The following is a 26437-nucleotide window of genomic DNA, read 5'->3' as shown; positions in this document are numbered from 1 at the left end:
TATAATGTATATACGAAGGGCAAGTTACATGATGGTGCACGCGTTGGGGTTGTCGTCGCTGAAAGCAGTGAACTTCACCTCGGTCGAACTAGCACGTGCCAGAGAGGACGAGGAGTCCACCCATGCCGCACGTAGCCGGGCGGGGCCTTCTTATCGTACGCGCTAGGTGCGTATGGTTGGGGCACGACGTTGTATGGTACGTACGGCCATAACTCAGCCTTCTTCCCAGTCCGCCACCTCACCCTCCTCGACCCCTTGTTTGGGTCCACGTATCCCACCACCGTCAGCTTTTGCTGCTTCCTGTCCACTTCCACGTGGGTCAGACCTGTACAGCAAAGCAATGCGTAATTCAATTATTTGAAGACCGACTACTGGATTCTATTCAACAAGTCTACTAATTATCATTATACATGATGTTTGGATGCGGAACCTGCAATCCGGGCACACCGTTATGTTTGTGGTATATCCACACCGTTCATCCATTTCTCCAGGGGAAACACGTTGGAGATCGGCCATACTCAAAGTGGAAATAGTGGGGATAGAAACGGCCAACTGTGATGTTTATATGCCATCCAAGTGATTGAAGGCATGAAACAAATATCAGCCTTATCCAAAACTTATGTGGCTCAGAAAAGGTTTCAGTCGTGGGAGCCCAATTCGGCCTTTTCTTGGTGTGCAGCGCACTTGAGTTTGGATTCCTGTTCGTGCCATGTTCTAAAATAAGCAGGCCAAATGGGTGCATGTAAAAAATTACAAACAAAAAAAAACAAAAAAGGTTTGCTTGACAACATACGTGCCACTGTCGCACATGAGTGTGAGACCCAACATCATCAAGTTGGACGCACATTGAGCCTGTCCGGACCAAATAGTCGAACGTTGCCCTTATGACCCAAGGAAGGACGTGAGGTCGAGCAACGTTTTCTCAGGGAGATTGATAGATGAAATAAACAAGTTCACAGCTCTTTAAATAGGAATAGTAAGCAATGGAAAAAATTTCAGAATCAAACTACAACAAAAACTCTTAAAATTCACAACTTACTATAAAGAGTAAACTAACTATTTATAAACCATCGCGACGTCTACTAGTGCGCATGGTTTTCGGCCAAAAATAATAAGTGTCCTATTTGGCTTCACCTAGGTATTATCCTAATTATTCTAAGTACTTTTCATGTGAGGCACAACTGCTAGGGCTTAGTAAATACCATGTAAGTAATGAGTATTTCCCTGGTATTTACATCCCCCTTCCTAATGTTTGATTTGACCGCTGCTTTTTCCACGTAAAAATCAAGAATGCCATAACATATATTTTTGAGTCTCACCGTGATGCATGTCACTCATGAAATTGTGGTAAAGACCGCTTTAGTTGAAGTAGGAATATGTCAATATGTCCTAGAGGGGGGTGAATAGGACTTTTTAAGAATTTTATAATAGTTTAAAATCCTATCACTCTAATCCTAACAACAAGCATATATTAGGATTACTCAAGAGTAACTCTAGTGGCTTTCAAGCCCGGTAGAGGATCCAATCACAAACTATTTGATAGATAAACAATATGCAGACTAGTTTATGATGGATATGACTGTGAGTGTGTGTGAGGTGTGATCTCAGATGATTAGATATGAAAGTATTTAAGGAAATCACATAAACAAATGAAAGACAAAAACAATCTTAAACAAAGTCATTTTTATAGTGGTTCGACTACTTGTCTGCTCCACTCCCGGTAACCACACTCAACCCTTGAGTGTACCGGATTTCACTAAGGAGGTTTTCCATGGTTCACCTCAAACCTAAGGTTTTAAATCTGGTTCACCTTTAACCTTTACAACTTACACCTAGGCTGATTGTTTATGCTCTCACGAGCAAGGGTCAACACAATGCACACACTTTTAGGCACACTGTTGAAGGATCTTCCACGAGACCCTAACTGTTTATGCTCTCCACAGAGCAAGTGTAAGACCCGTATCCTAGCCTGTACCGTTCCGTATGCCTTTGCGGTCCTCCCAGTCGAATTCTGGTGACTCGCGATATGTAAACGGCGTCTACGTGCGATCCTGAGCCGGATCATGTCGGTCTAAGTCAGCTCGACCCGAGACTTATATCATTGCGATCGCGCCGTCACCGCGGTTCCAATGCTTCGTATTACGCGTCAAGCCAGTACCTAGGCTAAGAGATGTGGGCCCATGTTCAGTTTGAGGAAAAACGCCATGCGTTGTAATCCCTAGAAAATTCATCACATCAATCACTTCACTTATCAAAGTATACATATTAATCTATCCCATCCCTAAGTACAAAAGCAACCCTTAAAAGTCAGCTCTATCCCTTACCCAAGTACACTCATCCATCCCTCTCTCCCATCACTTCTCTCCCATCACCCCTCTCTCCCTCTCATTCTCTCTCCATTTTCAAACAACACCCCATGAGAGCACCCAACGTCCATGGCTCCATGAGAGGAGCTAGTGTGGCCCACCTTTCTATCTCTCATCTCCACCCTCCGAAACCAATCTCAACCGTTGAAATTCTTTCCTTGGAGCTTTAAGACCTATTGGCAGAAGGAGGAGTTCAAAATCTAGAGGTGGTGCTTCTTTCTCTTTCTTCCCCCCTCTCTCTTTCAATATTTTGGTGTGATGATGTGGCTGTGTGGGCCACCTGGATGTAACTCACCTTGATGTAAGTGATGTCCAAGCCGTTCATCAAATGGACCCCACGGCTGTCCAAGCGAAATGGGCCCTTCTTAATGGTGATGGGAAAACATAAATATCAAATGATCAGGTGAGCCACACTCATGTGGGACCCACCTTAATGAATATGCAACCGTCCAGCGTTTATTAGTGAAGCATGAGGACAGTGGGGTGTACTAACGTTAACCAAAAAAAAGGAAAGGGAAAGAGTGGTTTTGGGTGGGCCACTCCTATAGGCCCCACCTTGATTCATTGATTTAATCCACGCCGTCTAACTCGTTCCCCAGATCATTTTAAGCGTTGAGCCGAAAAAAATGAAGTTAATCCAACCTTCTGGCGAGTCATAGCATAGAGAATAGTATAGTTACCGTTGAAATACACCATGATATTTCTGCACACCAAAACCAATCCAATATTGGGCTTGTTGGGTTTGTCTTGAGTCATGGAATCCAACGGCTAGGTCGGATTCTCTTAATGCGGGCCCCACCTATGAAAAACATCTGAAAAATCATTTAAAAAATAAAAAATACCTGAGGCAGCAGGTGCTGCTGCTGGCGCCAAAGGACGCCGCGCAGCGTCCTGCTGCGCTCGTGCGTGGATGCCGGACGGGCAGAGATCACGGGTCCCAGCCGTGGGCCCCACCATGAGGTGTGAGAAAATTAACACCGTGCATTTTGATGGGCCCCCTTTTGTCTGTGGGTCGCCCCAAAAATCAGTTGTGTGCGTGACTCAGATGGTCCACGTCACAGGAAATGGTTGAATTGAATGTCTGCCATTGAAACCCCTTTTGGGGGTCCTAGATGTTTGGATCATTATGAAATTTGTTTTCCTCTTCATCCAGGGTTCGTGTGACCTTATGAACGGTTTGGATGACAGATAAACATTATGGTGGGCCCTACGTGGGACCCACTTGCTCCATTTGTAGCAGCTATATCTGCAACGTACTGCAGCTATATAGTTGTTGTATACGTCCAACGTGGGAACGTGGACCCCACTGATTGCATCCATGTCGTCCTTTCCCATCTGCTGGGATGGGGAGGAGCTTTGAGCAGCCACTGATGCATGTGTTGCATCCAAACCATCTATTCATCTGGTGAGTTTGTCTCAAGGCTTGAGACTAAAAATATGACAGATCCAGTTATCAGGTGGACCACACTACATAAAACAGTGGATTGAACACCCACCATTGAAACCCTTTTGGGGATTGCAGAAGCTTTGGAACCAATATGATATTTGTTTCTCCTCTAAATCCAGGTCTTTATGACCTTATGGAGAGATTGGAAGGAAAATAAGTACAACGGTGGGGCCCACTGGGATTCAACATTGGAAATCAACATCACCACTGTCATTTTTGTGGTATGGTCCAGATGATCTTTAGATATGATCCATTTTATTTATTATTGATTTATTTATTTAATGCTCTATAATGACCTCTATTGATGGATGATTAGCACGGCCCATTCGATTGGCCAATTGATTCGGCCCGATGTGATATATGAGACCCGATGTTGAGGCCCACCTGGATATAAATGACGCCCATGTGATTAGGCCCATCTTGATGTATTTCGTGGCGCATTTGTCGGGCCCATCTTGATGTATTTTGTGGCCCATTTGTCGGGCCCACTTTGATGTATGTTGTGGCCCATTTGTCGAGCCCACCTTGATGTATTTTGCGGCCGAGTTGTCGGGCCCACCTTGATGTATTTTGTGGCCCATTTGTCGAGCCCACTTTGATGTATTTTGTGGCCCATTTGTCGTGCCCATCTTGATGTATTTTGTGGCCCATTTGTCGGGCCGACCTTCATGTATTTTGTGGCCCATTTGTCGGGCCCACTTTGATGTATGTTGTGGCCCATTTGTCGGGCCCACCTTGATGTATTTTGTGGCCCATTTGTCAGGCCGACTTTGATGTATGTTGTGGCCCAATTGTCGGGCCCACCTTAATGTATTTTGCAGCCCATTTGTCGGGCCCACCTTGATGTATTTTGTGGCCCATTTGTCGGGCCCACTTTGATGTATGTTGTGGCCCATTTGTCGGGCCCACCATGAAGTATTTTGTGGCCCATTTGTCAGGCCCACTTTGATGTACTTTGTGGCCCATCCATCAAGCCCACTTTGATGTATTTTGTGATCCATTCGAGGTGCCCACCTTGATATACTTGTGACCTATCTATAAGGCCTACCTTGATATATTTATGGGGCTCATTAGTGCGGCCCAATGATGCAGCCCAATTGTTATACATGAGGCCCATTGGTGCAGCCCATTAACACGGCCTAACTTGATATGATGAGGCCCATGTGCAGAGCCCACCTGTTATGTATATTAGGCCCATGTGTAGGGCCCGCCTATTATGTATTTATGGCCCTTTTTGGCGTGGCCCATCGAGTTGTATTCTAGGCCCATATGATGCGACACACTTGATGTATTTAAGGCCCAGATGCGTGGCCCATTTGATGCATAATAGACCCATATGTAGGGCCCACATGTTATGTATTTGAGGCTCATGTGTAGGGCCCACCTGTGGTGTATATGAGGACCATAAGTGAGGCCATTGTGATTTGTTCGAGCTCCATGTGGTGTTGCCCATTTGATGTATATTAGGCCCTTATGTAAGGCCGTGGGCCCACTATGTGTATGGTTCTATGTGGACTACTCCTTGGGAGCAATGTTGGTTAAATGTCCACATTGATGGGCAATGATGGTTAGATGTCCACATTGTGACCTTCCCTTAAGTCTAGTTAGGCTCATTCTCATCATTCTCTAGTGAGTTAACCCAAATGAATGGGCCCCATTGATATTGCTTGGACTATCATCGGCCGTCCATCTATGAACCCCGCCTTGTGTCGATTATCGATTACCGATTCTGATTTGTCATGGTTGATTGCCGATTATCGATTGAGGTTGATTATCAATCGAGGTCGATTACTGATTCTGATTTGTTGTGGCCGATTGCCGATTATCGATCGAGACTGATTATCGATCGAGGCTGATTACCGATTCTGATTTGTCGTGGTCGATTGCCATTTATCGATCGTAGCTGATTATCGATCGAGGCCGATTATCGTGATCGATTATCGATTTCAATTATTGTGACCAATTGCCGATTCCGATTACGTAGCCGATTACCGATTCCGATTGTCAGGGCCCAATGTGATGTATATGCGGTCCATATTTGAGGCCCGCTGTGATGTGTATTCAACCCGTATTTAAGGCTCAATGTGATGTATATGAGGCCTATGTGATGAGGCCCATTATGATGCATTTAAGGGCCAGGCGATGGAGCCCATTGTGATGTATGTTAGGCCCATGTGAAAGACCCATCATAGTGTGTATTAAGCTCTTGAGTGGGGCCCATGGTGTCGTATATTTGGCCCTCGTGTGAGGCCATGGGTCCACTATATATTAGGCTCTATATGGGCCATTCCTTGGGGGCAATGCTGGTTAAATGTCCACATTGTCGAGGCTGATTGTCGATGTCAGTTATTGATACTGATTATGAGTATGTGACAGCATATCATCATGATACATGCCCATACACATCATCTGCATGTTTGTTATGAGATGTGGTTGATCATTGCATATGTCATTGAACATGTTGTTATGAGACTCCCTGATAGGCAGAGGTTATCTCACATGAGCGCATGGTATGTGCAGGATTGATGCATGACTAGATTGTATGACTTATGTATCTTGCATTATGATTACTGTACGCCCCAGCGACATTAGGGCCGTAGCCTCCACAAGCATATCGTGGATGGCCAGATGGGACATCGAAAATTTTTCTAGCATCGGGCTGCCATAGATGGCCCTGGGTGAAAATCTCTAAACCCTCTTGGTACCAGAGGACGCCCCAATGTCGAGACCGAGTGGATTCATTAGCGCCCGAGTGCCGAATACCAGGAGGCCGCGTCTCCCACTGTGTCGTGGTTGGTTAGGAGGGGGTGTGGCCTTACCCGCCCGAGCGTAGGGGGCATAGCTAAGCTGAGTTTGACCAGCTCATGAATGGGTCCGCTATCGACGTGTTAGATAGGTATTGGCAGACTATTGGCCAGACGGATAGTAAGGTTTCTTATGCTCACTTGGACTGTGCTGCTGGGAGAGGGGCAGTGCCATTAGGAGTGTACTAAACCCCGGTGATGATCCCAGAGATGAACTGTACTGATATGTGGACTTATTGAGCAGGAGTTGCATACTATTCATTCATGCATTCACTATCCACTCGGGTTGGTGGTGCGCAACTATTTGTTACGTGTACCTTCGCATTGGCCAGGATTTCGGCTAGGGCGCGCGACTAACTTGAGATCAAGAGTTTACCACATTGAGTCTAACTATCCAAATTATGTATGAGACTAGTTTGAATAGAAGTCTATTATGATGGACCCCATAGCCTGCGATACTACGTACTACCATCCTGACTTCACACTCCAGCATGGTAATTCCATTCGCACTACATGTTACATTACATCCACGACATATGGCAATTTAGGTTATTGTGCTTCTGCATTTATATGGTCTAGGTATGACAGACGCTATTCGTGTTACTCATCATGAATGTATATTGCATTGCATCCTTTGTATCTGATATTTGGCTCTCTATGACTCCTCATTTGCATAGTTGATTTGTATTGCGTATTCTAATATTGTATGATCATGGTCTTGTCAGTATTTCTGTTTACTCCGTTATCGTATGATATATGATCTTGTCAGTACTTCTATTTACTCTGATAATTCCTGATCTTGTCAGTATTTCTGCTTGCTCTGATAATTCATGATCTTGTCAATATTTCTACTTATTCCGACATTGTATGATTTATGGATTATCAGTATTTCTGGTATTGTATGATTATGACATTGTATTAAATACTTGGCACTTACCTTGTACACATTACACCACCCTCTAAGCTTTCTATAAGCTTATGCACGATAGATGCGTGCAAGTGATGTTAGGTTGCAGAAGTGTTAGGCTTGAAGCGTGCAGCGGTCTTTTGGAGCCTGATTTTCGATTTATGTATTTTTCCTTTCAGCATTGTACTCAAATGATTATATTAGTGGATATGTGACGATGATGTTACCTTTGTGAATTGGGTAATCTGGTGGTTATGCTTATTACGAGTTAAATGTACATTAAAAAAAAAAATTCTCCTTGTAGGATCCCAGGATCGGAATCTGGCGTATGGATGTTAGAAATCGAGAATGGGGTACTATGGAGGTTGTCGGCACCGGATTCGGCGATCGGGATTCCTGTGAATCCGATTTTTGGGTTTGGGGTGTGACAGTAAGGGTCAACACAACGCACCCACCACGTACACTCCCGCCGAATGCCTCCTAGAGGACTTGCAAGAGGTGAGAAACACCTTAGACCCAATCCTATAAAGGAATGATCACAAGGGTCATCTGAACTCTAATAACTTACAGATAAGCGGATGAGTCCCTTTTGGCTCGTTGTCGAAGATCTCCTCCTTTGTTGATGAAGAGTCTTCTGCTTCCTTGAACCGCAACTCAGAAGATGTACCAATGCAAGGCGACAGGTTGGGTCAAGGCTAAGACGGAATCCTACTCTTCTAAATATTTTCCTATAAGGAAGATAGAGCGATTCTAATCACCTATGCATTCAAGGCATCTCAGCTTAATGATTTGTCATTAAGGTGGTAGCTGGAGGATCCTTGAATGCGAAAAGTTCATTCCCCAATCCACTCTATTGAATATCAATGACGAGGGTGGATTGGAGGATGAACTCCCTTGAGAGAAAGGGCTTTGGGTAAATGATTTAAGGTAAAACACTCAAAAGCACTTTCTTCTTTTTCTACCAGCAACTAAATACATGCTCTCTATATATAGGCAAAAAGTTCCAACGAATATAAAACGGTCATATTTATGACAGAGTTCGATATCATCGAGCAGGGTCGATATCATTGAGCATATACTCTCGATTGCATCAACTGGCCGCTCGATGACACGAACTCAATGTCATACGCTTTTGAGACCTTTTGCCAGCTGGTGGAGGAAATCGAGACAGGTGTCGATATCATCAGATTCCAAACTCCGATAGTATCGATACGAGGTTCAATTCCTCGACATTTGAAAATGAGAGAGACTTTCTTTGAAATATTTCAGGTCAACAGATATGATCGAGGTACACTCGATATCATCGGAATTTGAATGTCGATGATCTTGGTAGTCGGGTCGATGCATCGATAAATCCAAAGGATTTTCCAGTCAAGCTTACTGGACAGTTTATGTCCATTTTTGATGCAATTGACTCGGCCTCAATATTTGAATATCGATTCTATCGAGTGACCCTCGATTAAAGATAAATTAGCCTGAAATATTTGCTGAATATCTGTGAGTCCAAGACCGATATCATCGAAGGCCTTCCGATATCATCGAGATTTGAATTCCGATGATATCGAGGAGTACTTCGATATATCGATGATCTTATAATTTTTCTTAGAAAAAATAGGGACTCATATGCTCTACTGTCGATTTTATCGAGTCAACTTTAATAGACTCGAGATTCGAATATCGATGATATCGATAGTTCTATCGATACATCGATAATTCCGTCCAGATGAGTATGTGGTTGTTGCACATATTTTGTCCTCATTTCGATGATATCGTTTAGTCATTGAGGACATCGACAGTGCATGTCGATAATATCGATCATTATATCAATAAAATTGGCAAAGCTAGAAAACTTAGAGATTTTCTAAATTTTGAAAATGTTTTCTAACTCAAAACCTTATGATATTCTAATTTGTTTTAAGGGTTTTTTTAACCTGGTGTTTTGAGACATGTGATGTGAGGCTTAGATTTACCTGTGGCAAGTTCGGGCTCACATCCAATTGAGGCAGACGGTTGATTGATCTTCTTATGGAGCTTATCTGTCTAGTTGACTCAACACTCATGCTAATTGACAAACAAAGGCACTTTCAGCTTATCCACACCATTCATCTATTATGCCTAATGAATTTATGGCATAAGCCAGAAAATGATGCATACCCAAAGCTTAAGTGGACCACGCCATGGGAAAAAAGGAATCAAACACTTACCATTAAAAATCTCTTGAGGCCACTATTTCTTTTGGTGTGGGTCATTTGAGTGTTGGATCTTCCTCACTTTTTGGGTAATGCCTCAAAAATATTGTGGGGTAAAATAGATGGACGGAGTGGACATATTATGTACATCACCTTGGAGTCCATAAATTTAAACTAGCTCTTTTGAACCAATTTCCAAGGTAGAAATTTTCATGGATTTTAAAACGGATGAAGTGGTAATAATTACCCATTTCAAGGGTATTTATATAAGCTTTAAAAAAAATCAAACACACCCTTAAAGCCCAATGGATGAAGAGTTATAATTAAACTAAAATTTAGTATTTATCGTAAAAATGAAATTAAAATAGGAAACGACTGTAGATCTGATGGTATTTCGCAAAGCTGGCTTATGCAACCCAACATAGTAGGGTAAGGTGACTAAATTAGCTCGTCCTACCCTCGTCCGATGACTTATTCTGATTTGCGAGATAAGTCTGTTTTAAGCTCTAACAGTCCAGATCATCTCCACTTATTGGGCCTTTTCTGGTCTATCTTGGCCATGAAATTATCCGCGACCTGCTCTACATCAACTTAGTTGTGAATGCCCCGGATCTCTCACACGTGCGCTATAGGGGGGTCTGTGGCGAAGCGCCCCTCCTATCTCAGGTGAGCGACTACACACGAAAAAAGGGCGTACCTTTCAGGCTATCAACGGCCTTCTTCACCTTCCTCTCATAGCCTTCACAATCCATCCTCACTTTAATCTCCACCATCTGATCCAAAACAAACAAATAATAATTCCCCATAATTGAGAACGGAAATCGCTGGCGTACCTTAAAAGAAAACTTTCTCAAACTAGGGAAAAGCAATTAAAGTGCATGAAATCTACTCTACCCCTCGCTAAATATACCTAGGTGATATGGTGTTAAAAATAAAAGAGTTTCTTGTACACAACGAAGGATAAAAGAAAACGATCAGATCTATCGGGTTCAAGGCTTGACTTGAATAGTCGATTTCTCAAGACAGATTTACTGCCCTTTTTCTGAAAATTCCAGCAAGTACAAATGAAGAAAATTTGTAAATTATCTTCAGGATACAATGAACTCTCAATCCAATTTTCAACACGAAAATTTACACATTTAAGTGTTGAACAGATCTCTAGTTTTAACACCGATATGCCTTAAAACATTCAGAAAAAACTCAGCGAGATATTAGATCGAGAGTAATTATATAGAAGATGATATAATGTTAAGAATTAAGAGTCTATTCTTCTAGATTATAGGATCCAGGATTTATATCAACTGAAAGGTTATGGATTTCTTCCTGAAGAGGTGCTAAAGAGCCTCCTCAATAAATCCATACCCATTCACAGCAAATAATTACCTTTCCATGAAAGGACATGACTCTATGTCCTATGGCAGTTATTTTTGTACCTATTCAGATAGGAGCAGTTATCTAATAGGAAAAATGAATCCACATAAGCGACACATGGCATAGGTGCCACATGTACAATCATGTTACAATTACTCTTAATCAACAGAGGTCATAAATCATCAAGATAAACCCTCGTTCAATTCCAGTTGTACCATGACCAAAAAAGTTTAAACCATGTGCCAAAAAGACTATCTTTTTGCTCCTTGCGACGATGCGAGCATGCGAAGTGATAAGTGCACCTAATAAAGTGCCAAAAAGTGCCCAAGCAGCTGTACAACCCACGCCATGTGCACACGTGCACGGACGGTTCTCCGCACTGTCCTCGAGGAGATGAACCTTGGTTGCATAAGCAAAAACCCCTTCTCATACCGATTGGCTATACACACTATTTATGAAAAGTTTAAATAATTAATATATTTATTTATTTTTAAAAATAACTTTTATTCTTAAAATTTATTTTTATTCTAAAAAATACAACAATCCCCCACAATTTCAAAAATAAAATCAGATTTTATAACGAATGGCATATCAGTATAAATAGGTGCATAAGTAAATGTATCTTTTGAATTTGAACCTTTACTTTAATGTATATGTATCAAGGTTATGCCAGGTACTTAGTGACCCATTAGTCTTGAACTAAGGACCTGATATGACTCACCGGACATATAACACACATCTATTCATATATAACTGGAGATCTAAAAGTTCGCACATTTCTGGCCTTGTGCGTATCCTTATTTTATGAGTATTCTAGAGACGATCCTAATCTCTTCAAAAGCGGCATCACTTCTCTACTCATATATGTAAATCTATCAAAAATGATTCTGCTTCATCTCAGTAAAGTCTGCTTATAGATTTATTAAGAGTTAGTACTCAGCCTCTTATGAAATGCAGAAACCAAACACTAGACTTTTTAGGAATGAGACTCAAATTTTCTTTTTCTAGTGTATATTTCAGTCACATAATTGACTCGTTTGTCCCTTTGAACCTAGCCTATATTTCAAAACATAGGTAGGGTTGCCATCAAGAGTGAAAGTTACATCTTTATGGATCTTAGTCCTATTCCTTTAGTGATTCTTCTTATTTGATCTCTTGATAAATATTTTGTCAAGGGATCTGCTAAGTTCAGGATGTATTTAACATATTCCACTGTGATTACTCCATCTCTGAGCAATCCTTTAACAAAATTATGCCTTAGACATACATTTCTAGACTTACCATTATAAGTCTTACTCATAGGACAAGAAAGAGTAACCAGACTATCACAAAAGATAGATATGGCAGGAGTAAGTTTTGGCCAATATGGGATTTCCAACAGTAAGTATCTTAGCCATTCACCTTCTTTACAAGCAGCACCAATTGCAATAAACTCACTTTCCATTGTAGAGTGAGATATGCACGTTTGTTTCTTAGATGCCCATGATATTGCTCCTCCAAGAGTGAATATCCAGCTACGTGTAAATTTAGATTCTATGCTATTTGCATTCCAGCTTGCATCGCTGTAGCCTTCAAGTACAACGAGATATGATTTATAATGCAGTCCACATTCTATGGTTCTTCTTAGATACTTTAAAACTCTCGAAATCGCATTCCAGTGTACTTGTCCTGGATTACTAGCATACCTACTTAGCATTCCTACTGTGAATGCTCTATCGGGTCTAGTGCAATTTATTGCATACATTAAACTCCCAATAACACTTGCATATTCTTGTTGTGTTTTACATCTACCAATATTTTTAACTAATTTAATACTTGAATCAAATGGGTTTGAAACCAGTTTACTATCATAATGATTAAACTTCTTTAACACTTTTTCTAAGTAATGAGATTGTGTTAAGGCTATTCCATCATTAAAATTATAAATCTTAATACCTAATATTACATCGGCTTTACCCATATCCTTTATGTTGAAGTTGCTACTTAGAAACTTTTTAGTTTATTTCACATAGTCCTCATTTGGTCCAAATATTAGCATATCATCCACGTATAGGCATATAATGATTTGACCTTTAATATATATGCACTTATCTGCTTGTTTTACTCTAAAACTATTAGATTGTACTACTTGATCAAACTTCTCATGCCATTGCTTAGGAGCTTGCTTGAGCCCATAGAGAGATTTGACTACTTTACACATTTTCTTCTCTTGCCCGGGTTGAACAAACCCTTCAGGTTGTTCCATACAGACTTCTTGATCTAGATCACTATTTAAGAATGCCATTTTGACATCCATTTGATGGATTACTAGGTGGTGAATTGCTATAAGAGCAATTAAAGTCCTAATGGTAGATATACGAGCAACAGGAGCATATGTATCGAAAAAATCGATACCTTCCTTTTGTCTAAATCCTTTGGCTACCAATCGAGCTTTAAACTTATTTATGGTTCCATCAGGATTGAACTTTCTTTTAAAAATTCACTTACATCATATAGGCTTTGAACCTTGTGGAAGATCGGTCAAACACCAAGTATTATTTGAGACTATGGAATCCATTTCATCGTTTATGACTTCCCTTCAAAACTGTGCATCAGGAGACGAGAGAGCTTCACTAAGCGTTGATGGATCACTTTCAACACTTAGTGGTAGAGTAATTTCCTTTCGTATTTTATTTTTATCCCCTTTTATAAGGAACATATAGAAATCTGGGCCAAAAGATGTTTCTTTTCTTACCCCTTTCGATCTCCTTGATTCATTTCCTTCTGGATGAGTGTTAAATTTATCATGAAAATTGTTAGGCTCTTCGTTCATTCGTTCTATTATATTTTCATAAACCTGCCTTTTTGTATGATTATTTATCTAGTCTTTGTATACTATATTTTCAAAAAATATAGCATCCCTAGACTCTATAATCATGTTTTTGTCAGCAAAAGAAGTTTGTTCTAGAACCAGGAATCTATATATGAGACAATGAATCCCATAACCTACAAAAGCACACCTGATTCCTCTAGGACCTAACTTTACTCTCTTAGAATTAATAATCCTAATTTTTATTATACTTCCCCACACTTTGAAGTAATGAAGATATGGTTTCTTCTTTTTCTATAATTCATATGGGGAGATATCCAATTTTTTGTGTGGGATAACAATTAGAATACGGTTTGCTGTTAACAATGCTTCCCCACACAAATTTTGTGGTAATCTAGAATTTAATATCATACAGTTAATCCTCTCAACTAATGTCCTATTTTTTCGTTCCGCTAGTCCATTTTGCCGAGGTATGTAAGGTGCTGTAAATTCATGGATTATACCATTTAATTCACAGAAGTCGTTAAATTCATTAGAAGAGTACTCACCTCCTCTATCACTTCTGAGGACTTTAGTCTTTACATTCAACTGATTTTCCACTTCTGCCTTATAAAGCTTAAACTCTTCAAAGGCTTCATCTTTAGATTTTATCAAGTATACATAGGAAAATCTAGTGAAGTCATCGATAAATGTGATAAAATACTTTTTTCCTCCACGAGTTAAGGTATTATTTAAATCACAAATATCGGAATGAATTAACTCCAAGGGTTGTGTTTTTCTCATGCTAGTCCCATACGGTTTTCTGGTTATTTTAGAATGGGCACACACATCACATTTCCCTTCTTGTTGTATTTCATATTTAGGTATAAGTCCCAAGATCATCATTCATTTCATTGAATAATAATTAACATGACCTAGTCAGCATGCCATAAAGATACTGAATCCACTATATAAATGGAAGCATCGTTATTATTATTAATATTTAGTTTAATCATACCATTACATGAATATCCTTTGCCAACAAACATACCATTCTTCGTGATAACCAACTTATCAGACTCAATCACTATTTGGAATCCTCTCTTATTAAGAAGATCGCCTGACACTACATTTTTAGATATGTTAGGTACATGCAATACATTTGTTAGTGTTAGTCTTTTGGCTGGTGTAAACTAAAGCTCTACTGTTCCTTTTCCAACAACGTTCGCACGAACGTTATTACCCATCTTCACTTCTTGTCCAGTTGTTATACCTTCATAGGTCTTGAAGATGTTTCGGTCCTTCGATATATGAATGGTTACACCAGTATCTAGCCACCATCCACCATCGAATATTACTGTATTAGCTTTAGTGACAATTGCTACAAGTTGGTCTTCTGTCATGTTAGCTTGAGCTTTCGGTTGTTTATTCCTGTGTCGACATTCCTTTATGTAGTGTCCAGGCTTATTGCAGAAGTGACACTTACCCTTTTTCTTTCCTTTTTTCTTAAACTCTGTATCTTTCTTTGGGGGAATAGATTTGGAGTTTTGAGATTTTGGCTTGTCATCTTCTACTATATTTGCTTTGGAATGATTTTCTGAAGTACTTTCTTTCTTGTCTCGGTTTGTGGACTCTTCTTCTATACGAAGATGTCGTTGAAGCCCTTCAAGAGTGTACTTCCTTTCATCATGTTTCGGTTTCTTTTTATAATCAAACCATGATGAGGGTAATTTTACAATTATTACACCGACCAAGAAATCTTCAGAAAGATCTATCCCACCAATCTTCAATTAATCAACCAAGTTCTGTAGTTCGGTTACTTGGAAGAGAATTGGCTAATCATTTTTAAACTTGAAGTGGACATATTTGTCGATATGAAATTTTTGAGTACTGATCTCTGTAGTTTTATATTTTTGATCCAATTTTGTCCATAGATCTTTAGCAGAGGATATTTTACAGTACGAATTATAGATAGAATTAGAGAGGGCATTTAGGATATGACCTTTGCATAGAAAATCATCTTCCTTCCTTTTCTTCCGTTCTTCCTTCACTTGATCTGAGTTGTCTTCTTTTGGCTCGGGTAAAGAAGATAGATCATCATCGAGAATGTAGGATAACTTGGGAGTCGTTAGAAAGAAAAAATCTTCTGCTGCCATCTTGAGAAGAATTGACCGTCGAAACGATCCAGTCGTACAAAGTCTTAGTTCATAATTTGAATGGAATGAATTGCCTCCATTGTGAAAAGATGAAAATCTGTCTTGAATGTTAGAAATAAAAGAGTTTCTTGTACACAACGGAGGATAAAAGAAAATGATCAGATCAATCGGGTTCAAGGCTCGACTTGAATAGTTGATTTCTCTAGACAGATTTGCTGTCCTTTTTCTGAAAATTCCAGTAAGTGCAAACGAAGGAAATCTGTAAATTGTCTTCATGATATAATGAACTCTTAATCTAATTTTCAACACGAAAATTTGTTCATTTAAGTGTTGAACAGATCTCTAGTTTTGACACCGATATGCCTAAAAACGTTCAGAAAAAACTCAGCAAGAAATTAGATCGAGAGTAATTGCCATATGATTATAGTAATTGCACATAGGATTATAATGTTAAGAATTAAGAGTCTATTCTTTTGGATTATAGTATCTAGGATTTATATCAACTGAAAGGTTATGGATTTCTTCCTAAAGAGGTGCTAAAGAACTTCCTCAAGAAATCCATACCCATTTATAGCAAATAATTGCCTTTCCATGAAACGACATGACTCTATGTCCTATGGCAATTATTTCTGTACCCATTCTGACAGGAGCAGTTATCCAATAGGAAAAATAAATCCACATAAGCGACACATGGCATAGGTGCCACATGTACAATCATGTCACAATTACTTTTAATCAACAAAGGTCATAAATCATTAGGATAAACCCTCATTCAATTTCAGTTGTACAATGGCTGAAAAAGTTTGAACCATGTGCCAAAAAGACTATCTTTTTACTCCTTGCGACGATGCGCACCGGCTAAGTGCGCCTAATAAAGTGCCAAAAGGCGCCCAAGCAGCCCTACAGCCCACGTTATGCGCGTGCGTGCGCGGACGGTGCGAAACCCCTTCTTTTACCGACTGGCTATACACACTATTTATGAAAAGTTTAAATAATTAATATATTTATTTACTATTTAAAAATAACTTTTATTTTGAAAATTTATTTTTATTCTAAAAAACGCAACAATCCCCCACAATTTCAAAAATAAAATCAGATTCTATAACGAATGGCATATCAGTATAAGTGGGTGCATAAGTAAAGGTATCTTTTAGATTTGAACCTTTACTTTAATGTATATGTATCAAAGTTATGCCAGGTACTTAGTAACCCATTAGTCTTGAACTAAGGACCTTATATGACTCACCGGACACATAACACATTTATTCATATATAATTGGAGATCTAAAAGTTCGCACATTTCTGGCCTTGTGCGTATCCTTATTTTATGAGTATTCTAGAGACGATCCCAATCTCTTCAAAAGCGGCCTCACTTCTCTACTCATATAGGTAGATCTATCAAAGATGATTCTGCTTCATTTCAGCAAAGTCTGCTTATAGATTTATTAAGAGTTAGTACTCAGCCTCTTATGAAATGCAGTAACCAAACACTAGACTTTTTAGAAATGAGACTCAAATTTTCTTTTTCTAGTGTATATTTCAGTCACATACTTGACTTGTTTGTCCCTTTGAATCTAGCCTATATTTCAAAACATAGGTAAGGTTGCCATCAAGAGTGAAAGTTACATCTTTATGGATCTTAGTTTCATTCCTTTAGTGGTTCTTCTTATTTGATCTCTTGATAAACCTTTTGTCAAGGGATATGCTAAGTTCAGGATGGATTTAACATATTCCATCTGTGATTACTCTATATCTGAGCAATCCTTTAACAAAGTTATACCTTAGACCTACATTTCTAGACTTACGATTATAAGTCTTACTCATAGCATGACAAAAAGTAGCCTGACTATCATAAAAGATAGATATGACAGGAGTAGGTTTTGGCCAATATTGGATTTCCAACAGTAAGTATCTTAGCTATTCACCTTCTTTATAAGCAGCACTAAGTGCAATAAACTCACTTTTCATTGTAGAGTGAGATATGCATGTTTGCTTCTTAGATGCCCATGATATTGCTCCTCCTCCAAGAGTGAATATCCAACCACTTGTAGATTTAGATTCTATGCTATCTGCATTCCAGCTTACATCGCTATACCTTTCAAGTATAGCAGGATATGATTTATAATGCAGTCCATAGTCTATGGTTCTTCTTAGCTACTTTAAAATTCTCGAAATCACATTCCAATGTACTTGTCCTGGATTACGAGTATACCTACTTAGCATTCCTCCTGTGAATGCTATATCGGGTCTAGTACAATTCATTGCATATATTAAACTCCCAATAGCACTCGCATATTCTTATTGTGCTTTACATCTACTAATATTTTTAACTAATTTAATACTTGGATCAAATGAGGTTGAAATCGATTTACTATCATAATGATTAAACTTCTTTAACACCTTCTCTAGGTAATGAGATTGTGTTAAGGCTATTCCATCATTAAGATTATAAATCTTAATACCTAATATTACATCGGCTTTACGCATATCCTTCATGTTGAAGTTGGTACTTAGAAACTTTTTAGTTTCTTTCACATAGTCCTCATTTGGTCCAAATATTAGCATATCATTCACGTATAGGCATATAATGATTTGACCTTTAATATATATTGTAATGACCTGAAAAATTTTGTGCCAAGACCCGAGTACTACCTCTTTTTTTTTCCTTAGAAGCTTATTGGGGTAATTTGCGCTAAACTCGATTGCTTGTGAAATTTGTATCAATCACTTTAAATTGGATCTGCATGACTCAAAATCTGTAGAATAGTTAGCGCTGGGTTGCTTTGAAATCTGGGATTCATCGCTAAATCCGGTTACTCTTGGGAATTTTTAGAAACTTTGGATCGGACCTGGACCACGCGTCGTAAGTCTGATAGCGATGATCTTAGGTTGTATTGGTCACCATGTTGGACTTGGCCATCACCTCAAAAATCAAGTCCAGATGATGTTTTGGGTCGATTTGATTGAGTCCGAAGTGAAGATTGTGAGAACGGTGAGAAATTAAATAAGATTTCATGAAATCTGAGTCGTGTCGCTTGCGCGATAATTTTAAGCAATCTGACCGTTGGATTCTGACCCATTTAACCCTTTGATCAAGGAAGATGGCCCAGGCATGTCTTGTGCTTGTGGTCCTGATCGAGTTTCGATGACCGTTGAATTGAGTGTGGTCTGCCACGGCTGATCTGAAGATCCGATCGGTACGAAAACTCAGCTTGACTTAGATCCATGGTCAATGAGCTTAAGTCCGACCTCTCGTGGTAAAAGGCCCACCGGAAGTGCTCCGTTGGATCGAGAGAAGCCTGTTTTGGTTATAACCTAAGTATACCTTGGCCCTGGGCTTATGTTCATCAATGTTAGGCCTATATATAGACCTTAAAACCCCAACTCTCTTTTCCATACGAATTCCTAACCCTAACTAAGAAAGAGAGGGGAAAAGAGAGAGAAAGTGAGAGAGAAGTTGGTGAATCATCTTAGATTCTTTCATGTTCTTCTTCATCCTTAAACCATCACTTTTGAATCGTTATTCCGGCAATTCTAAGTTTCTTCTTTGGGTAAGTTAACCTAACCCTAATCTGTTCTAGAGCTTAGAAGAGTCTATGTGTGTTGTAGCTTATTTCTATTCTTGTCTTAGGTTATCCTGTCACCGTTGACGAGGACATATCATCTGAATCAGTTCAGTGTTCTATTTCTGTTTTAAGGTGCGGACTTTAATTGTATTGGTTATGGTTTTCAAGGCTTTCAATGCCAGTGAATGGTTTATTCTTGTTATGGATGAGATTTCACATGCCAAATGTTATGTTTATTTTGCATTCCTGATATGCATGTGTTATATTGAAATTTGTGTATTTTATGTATATGTAGAAAGTACCGTATATGTATAAAATATAAACCTGTGTTTGCCATGATTATCTGTCGTGTACTTGTGCTAATTGTATATGCGACAACTCCTTGGTAAAAGGAATTGTCCAAATGCGTGTATTTCAACATACGTCACGTATGTTGTGCTATGTATTCTAAGTGTTTGTAGAAATGTTTAAATGGTTTAAAGTGCAACATATTAACCTAATTGCGAGCGTTGAGAAGCGATTCTCAACACTCCTAATTGATGTGTATGTTTTACCACATGCTAGTCATATTCCTTGTTGTTTAAGTTCAAGTATTACTTATGTGAAAATCCATGTTAAGTTGATATTATTCAAATGCTTACATACTACATGAACTGAGTTGTTGTTCCATTACTATTCTAAATTGTATATGCATACCTCTTGTAGTGGAATGTGTTTGGGACTATGAATAGTCTAGGAAATCGGTAATCGGCCTTGAGATCGTGGCTGAGGTTGCTTTCGCCACGTAGGACGTGATTAGATGAACCCGAGTCGTATTAGAGTTGTCGGCAGTGGTTTGGCCACGCGGAGTGTTTGCGCACTCTATGTCGTTCAACCTAACGTGCGCTCGTGTTAGTCGAGTTCGTCAAGTAACCCGATTGTCCGATGTATGTTCACCATGTATGGACGCTATTGTATGAATCTACAGTACCAAACTTACCAATGAAATCCTGTTAACCATGGTACCTTGATCCGTTAAGACTCATGAGCCGGACATGGTGGTATGGGACACTGTGGTCGAGCTGTCGGCCTACGCTAGGGTGACGAACCTCCCCATAGTGACCAGTGAGCAACCAAACTCGTGAGCCGATTATGGTGGTATGGGACACTATATTCGTGCTGTCGGCCTACATTGATTAGTGACGAGCCCTTTGTAGTGACCTCGAGCATGCTTGGATACCGCATTGAGGTGACGAGCCTTATTGTAGTAACGAAGGTATGATAGGCGTGCATTGATTGGTGACGAGCCCTTTGCAACGACCTAAAACCATATGATCGTATGAGATGATCTAGGACTGACGACCCTAGAATGGATCACTGTTTGGACGTTGATATGAGGAAGGTACCTTAGCTTCCCAATCCTGCTGTATGAAAAGAACTAATAACAACTTGATAATCATGTTCATGCACCGCATTTGCATGTGCCTGGAAGAGGTGGCGCACTTTGAGGCGATGTCATGCGTAACCTAAGATGAAGACGCTGAGGGTGTACGCACGAGGGCACGCATCATTCTACATACATCCTTGCATTAACAAGAGTACTTAGGACATGTTTGATTGTTCTGCTTTATCATTACTGCTTGATTGAATTGATAACATGTTAACCTTTGCTTTTATTGTTCCACTGAGTTGATCGCTCATTTCCTTCTGGATAAGTGTTAGATTTATCATGAAAGTTGTTAGACTCTTCGTTTATTTGTTCTATTATATTTTCATCAACCTGCCTTTTTGTATGATTATCCATATAGTCTTTATATACTGTATTTTTAAAAAATATAGCATTCTTAGACTCTATAATCATGTTTTTGTGAGCAAAAGAAGTTTGTTCTAAAACCAGGAATCTATATACGGGATTATGAATCCTATAACCCACAAAAGCACACCTGATTTCTATAGGACCTAACTTCACTCTCCTAGAATCAATAATCCTGACTTTTGCTATACTTCTCCACACTTCGAAGTAATGAAGATATGGTTTCTTCTTTTTCCATAATTTATATGGGGAGATATCAAATTTTTTGTGTGGGATAGCATTTAGAATACAGTTTGCTGTTAACAATGCTTCCCCCCACAACTTTTGTGTTAATCTAGAATTTAATATCATACAGTTGATCATCTCAACTAATGTCCTATATTTGCGTTCTGCTAGTCCATTTTGCTGAGGTGTGTAAGGTGCCGTAAATTAATGGATTATACCATTTGATTCACAGAAGTCGTTAAATTCATTAGAAGAGTACTCACCTACTCTATCACTTCTGAGGACTTTAATCTTTACATTCAACTGATTTTCCACTTCTGCCTTATAAAGCTTAAACTTTTCAAAGGCTTCATTTTTAGATTTTGTCAAGTATACATAGAAAAATCTAGTGAAGTCATCGTTAAATGTGATAAAATATCATTTTTCTTCGCGAGTTAAGGTATTATTTAAATCACAAATATTAGAATGAATTAACTCCAACGGTTGTATTTTTCTCATGCTAGTCCCAAACGGTTTTCTGGTTATTTTATAATGGGCACACACATCGCATTTCTCTTCATGTTATATTTCATATTTAGGTATAAGTCTTAAGATCATCATTCTTTTCATTGAATGATAATTAACATGACCTAGTCTAGCATGCCATAAAGATACTGAATCCACTATATAAACGGAAACATCATTATTATTATAAATATTTAGTTTAATCATACCATTACATGAATATCCTTTGCTAACAAACATATCATTCTTGGTGATAACCAACTTATCAGACTCAATCACTATTTTGAATCCTCTCTTATTGAGAAGATCGTCTGACACTACATTTTTAGACATGTCAGGTACATGCAATACATTTATTAGTGTTAGTCTTTTTCCTGATGTAAACTGAAGCTCTACTGTTCATTTTCTAACAACGTTCGCACGAACGTTATTACCCATCTTCACTTCTTATCCAGTTGTTATACCTTCATAGGTCTTGAAGATGTTTCGGTCCTTCGATATATGAATGGTTGCACCAGTATCTAGCCACCATTCACCATTGGATATTACTGTATTAGCTTCAGTGACTATTGCTAAAAGTTGGTCTTCTGTCATGTTGGCTTGAGCTTTCAGTTGTTTTTTTCTATGACGACATTCCTTTATGTAGTATCCAAGCTTATTGCAGAAGTAACACTTGCCCTTTTTCTTTCCCTTTTTCTTAAACTCCATATCTTTCTTTGGGGGAATAGATTTGGATTTTTGAGATTTTGGCTTATCATCTTCTACTATATTTGCTTTGGAATGATTTTCCGAAGCAATTTCTTTCTTGTCTCGGTTTGTGGACTCTTCTTCTATACGAAGATGTCGTTGAAGCCCTTCAAGAGTGTACTTCCTTTTATCATGTTTCAGTTTCTTTTTATAATCAAACCATGATGAGGGTAATTTTGCAATTACTACACCGACCAAGAATTCTTCAGGAAGATCTATCCCACCAATCTTCAATTAATCAACCAAGTTCTGTAGTTCGGTTACTTGAGAGAGAATTGGCTGATCATTTTTAAACTTGAAGTGGACATAATTGTCGATCAAAAATTTCTGAGTACTGATCTCTTCAGTTTTATATTTTTGATCTAATTTTGTCTACAGATCTTTAGGAGATGATATTTTATGGTACGAATTATAGATAGAATTAGAGAGGGCGTTTAGGATATGACCTTTGCATAGAAAATCATCCTCATTCCTTTTCTTCCGTTCTTCCTTCACTTGATCTAAGTTGTCTTCTTTTGGCTCGGGTAGAGAAGACAGATCATCATCGAGAATGTAGGATAACTTGAGAGTAGTTATAAAGAAAAAATCTTCTGTTGCCATCTTGAGAAGAATTGACCGTCGAAACGATCCAGTCGTACAAAGTCTTGGTTTATAATTTGAATGGAATGAATTGCCTCCATTGTGAAAAGATGAAAATCTGTCTTGAATGTTAAAAATAAAAGAGTTTCTTATACACAACGGAGCATAAAAGAAAACGATCAGATCTATCGGGTTCAAGGCTCGACTTGAATAGTCGATTTCTCTAGACAGATTTACTGTCCTTTTTCTGGAAATTTCAGTAAGTGCAAACGAAGGAAATCTGCAACTTGTCTTCATGATACAATGAACTCTCAATCCAATTTTCAACACGAAAATTTGTACATTTAAGTGTTGAACAGATCTCTAGTTTTGACACCGATATGCCTAAAAACGTTCAGAAAAAACTCAGCAAGAGATTAGATCGAGAGTAATTGCACAAAAGATGATATAATGTTAAGAATTAAGAGTCTATTCTTCTGGATTATAATATACAGGATTTATATCAATTGAAAGGTTATAGATTTCTTCCTGAAGAGGTGCTAAAGAGCCTCCTCAAGAAATCCATACCCATTCACAGTAAGTAATTGCCTTTCCATGAAAGGACATGATTCTATGTCCTATGGCAGTTATTTCTGTACCCATTCAGACAGGAGCAGTTATCCTACAAGAAAAATGAATCCACATAAGTGACACATGGCATAAGTGCCACATGTATAATCATGTCACAATTACTCTTAATCAATAAAGGTCATAAATCATCAGGATAAACCCTCGTTCAATTTCAATTGTATCATGGCTAAAAAAGTTTGAATCATGTGTCAAAAAGACTATCTTTTTGCTCCTTGCGACGATGCGAACCTGCTAAGTGCGCCTAATAAAGCGCCAAAAGGCGCCCAAGCAGCCCTACAGCCCACGCTATACGCGTGCGTGCGCGGACGGTGCGATACCCCTTCTTTTACCGACTGGCTATACACACTATTTATAGAATGTTTAAATAATTAATATATTTATTTACTTTTTAAAAATAACTTTTATTTTTAAAATTTATTTTTATTCTAAAAAACACAACATATGGCCACTCTTTGAGTTTTGGAATCTTGTAATTTTGAATAATTCTTTCATCCAGATGAATGGATTGGATGTCATATGAACACGAAGCTGGACCGTAAACAAAACTAACAGTTGGCATACCATCCCAACTTTCCCTTGCTGTGGAGGCTCGTCATCATTGTTTTTTTTTTTTTTTTGTTACATGGGTAAGTATGAAGCAGCGTATCTGACGGACGGGGATGTGGGTCTAGCACAGCAAAAGAAAAATAGTGCGGTTCATGTAAAATGCCCTGTATCCAATCTAATATCAAAACGTTGATAGCATATACTAATTTACACACATGCACCCACTTCTCCATTCGTACTAGTTCAGTTCCTGAAAGTAAAAAGTGGATGGATGGAAATAAAATATCAAATTCCCACATACACACCTGCAACTGCTTGCGCTTCTTGACGCTGCCGTTGCTGCGTGGGAATGAGAATAGATCGGAAAGGTAATCCAGAGCTCCCATTTTTCTCCTTATTGACTGATGAGACTGCAGTATGGAGCGAGGGTATTTATTAAATTCCATGCATACACACACAGGTAATTACTAAGGCAAGCGATGATGCGTCAGCTTGCATATGACAGTGTCAGCCAAGTAAATATAAGAAGTATTTCTCTGTTGACCAGATAACAGAGGATCCCGACTCATATAAGAATGGGGAGGGACGATCAGTTTCGGTGTTGTCTCTTCGGCGAAAGGGTTGACACCTGGCTCCACAGATAATTTCGGTTTTCTTTTTCTGTGAACGGACACCGACCTCGGTGGTGTATTGACGTCACCAAGTTCTGTGGCCCCACTACGATGTTTGTCTTATATCCACACCGTTCATCCATTTTTTAAGGTCATTTTAGTGTATCAATCCAAAAATAGATCAATCCAGAGAGTTTAAGTGGACCAACCCCACAAAAAAACAGCAGGAACAATGATTTCCACCGTTGAAACCATCCTAGGCTTATCATAATGTTTATTCGCCATCCAACCTGTTCATAAGGCCACACATACTTAAATTAATGGAAAAAACAAAATATAAAATTGATCCAAAGTTTATATGAACCTCATAAAGCTTTTAATGGTGGAAATTCAATCCCCATTCCTTTATGTGGTGTGGTCCACTGGAGCTTTGTATCTATATACCCCAAAAAGTCCCTCCAATGGTAGGGACGGATTGGCTATAACATATACATCAGCTTGGCCTGTATAATTTGCCTATAGAATTTGGTGATGTCAACACGCCACTTGGCTTGTGGTGCGCAATCTATTTTCCGTTTTAACATAAGCGGATTAGCGTTGAGTAGCGAGGCTCGCTACTAAAGTGACGTCACCTAGTTACGTGGGACTCACCATGATATATGTTTTGTATCCACGACGTCTATCATTTTGAGAGATCATTTTAGTGCATGATACAAATTAAGAATGCGGAAGATCCAAGGCTGGAGCGGAAGATCCAAGGCTGGAGTGGACCCCACCACAGAAAACAATGGAAAGAGTGATGCCCACTGTTTAAACCTTCCAAAGGTCCACCATGATGTTTATTTGAGATCTAACCTGTTCATGTGTTAAAGAAGACATGAAAGTAGGGAAAACACAAATATCAGCTTGATCGAAAACTTTTGTGGCCTTTAAAACTTTTTAATGGTGGGTGTTACTCTTCCCACTGTTTTTTGTGGTGCGGTTCACTAGAGTCTTGGATCTTGCTCATTCTTTGGATTATGCCCTAATATGATCTCTCAAAATGAGTGGACAGCGTGGATACAAAACATACATCATGGTGGGCTCACATAAGTTGGTGACTTAACTTCAGTAGGGTCTTGCTACTCAACCTGTCATAATCTAATCCGCGCCCCGTTTTAACATAGCAGGAATTGCCATGTGTCTTTCCGCTGCATCTTCGTTATGATA

At 39.0% G+C, this 26437-nt stretch overlaps 1 pseudogene; it reads right to left on the bottom strand.

Moving 5' to 3' along the window:
- LOC131225211 (heavy metal-associated isoprenylated plant protein 27-like) lies at nt 1-25046 on the bottom strand (annotated as a pseudogene).
- Nucleotides 25047-26437: the final 1391 nt, after the last annotated feature.

Source organism: Magnolia sinica, chromosome 14 (assembly GCF_029962835.1).
Source record: "Magnolia sinica isolate HGM2019 chromosome 14, MsV1, whole genome shotgun sequence".
NCBI lineage: Eukaryota > Viridiplantae > Streptophyta > Magnoliopsida > Magnoliales > Magnoliaceae > Magnolia > Magnolia sinica.
Note: the sequence above shows the minus strand (reverse complement) of the source record. Positions and strands in the feature narration are given on the sequence as shown.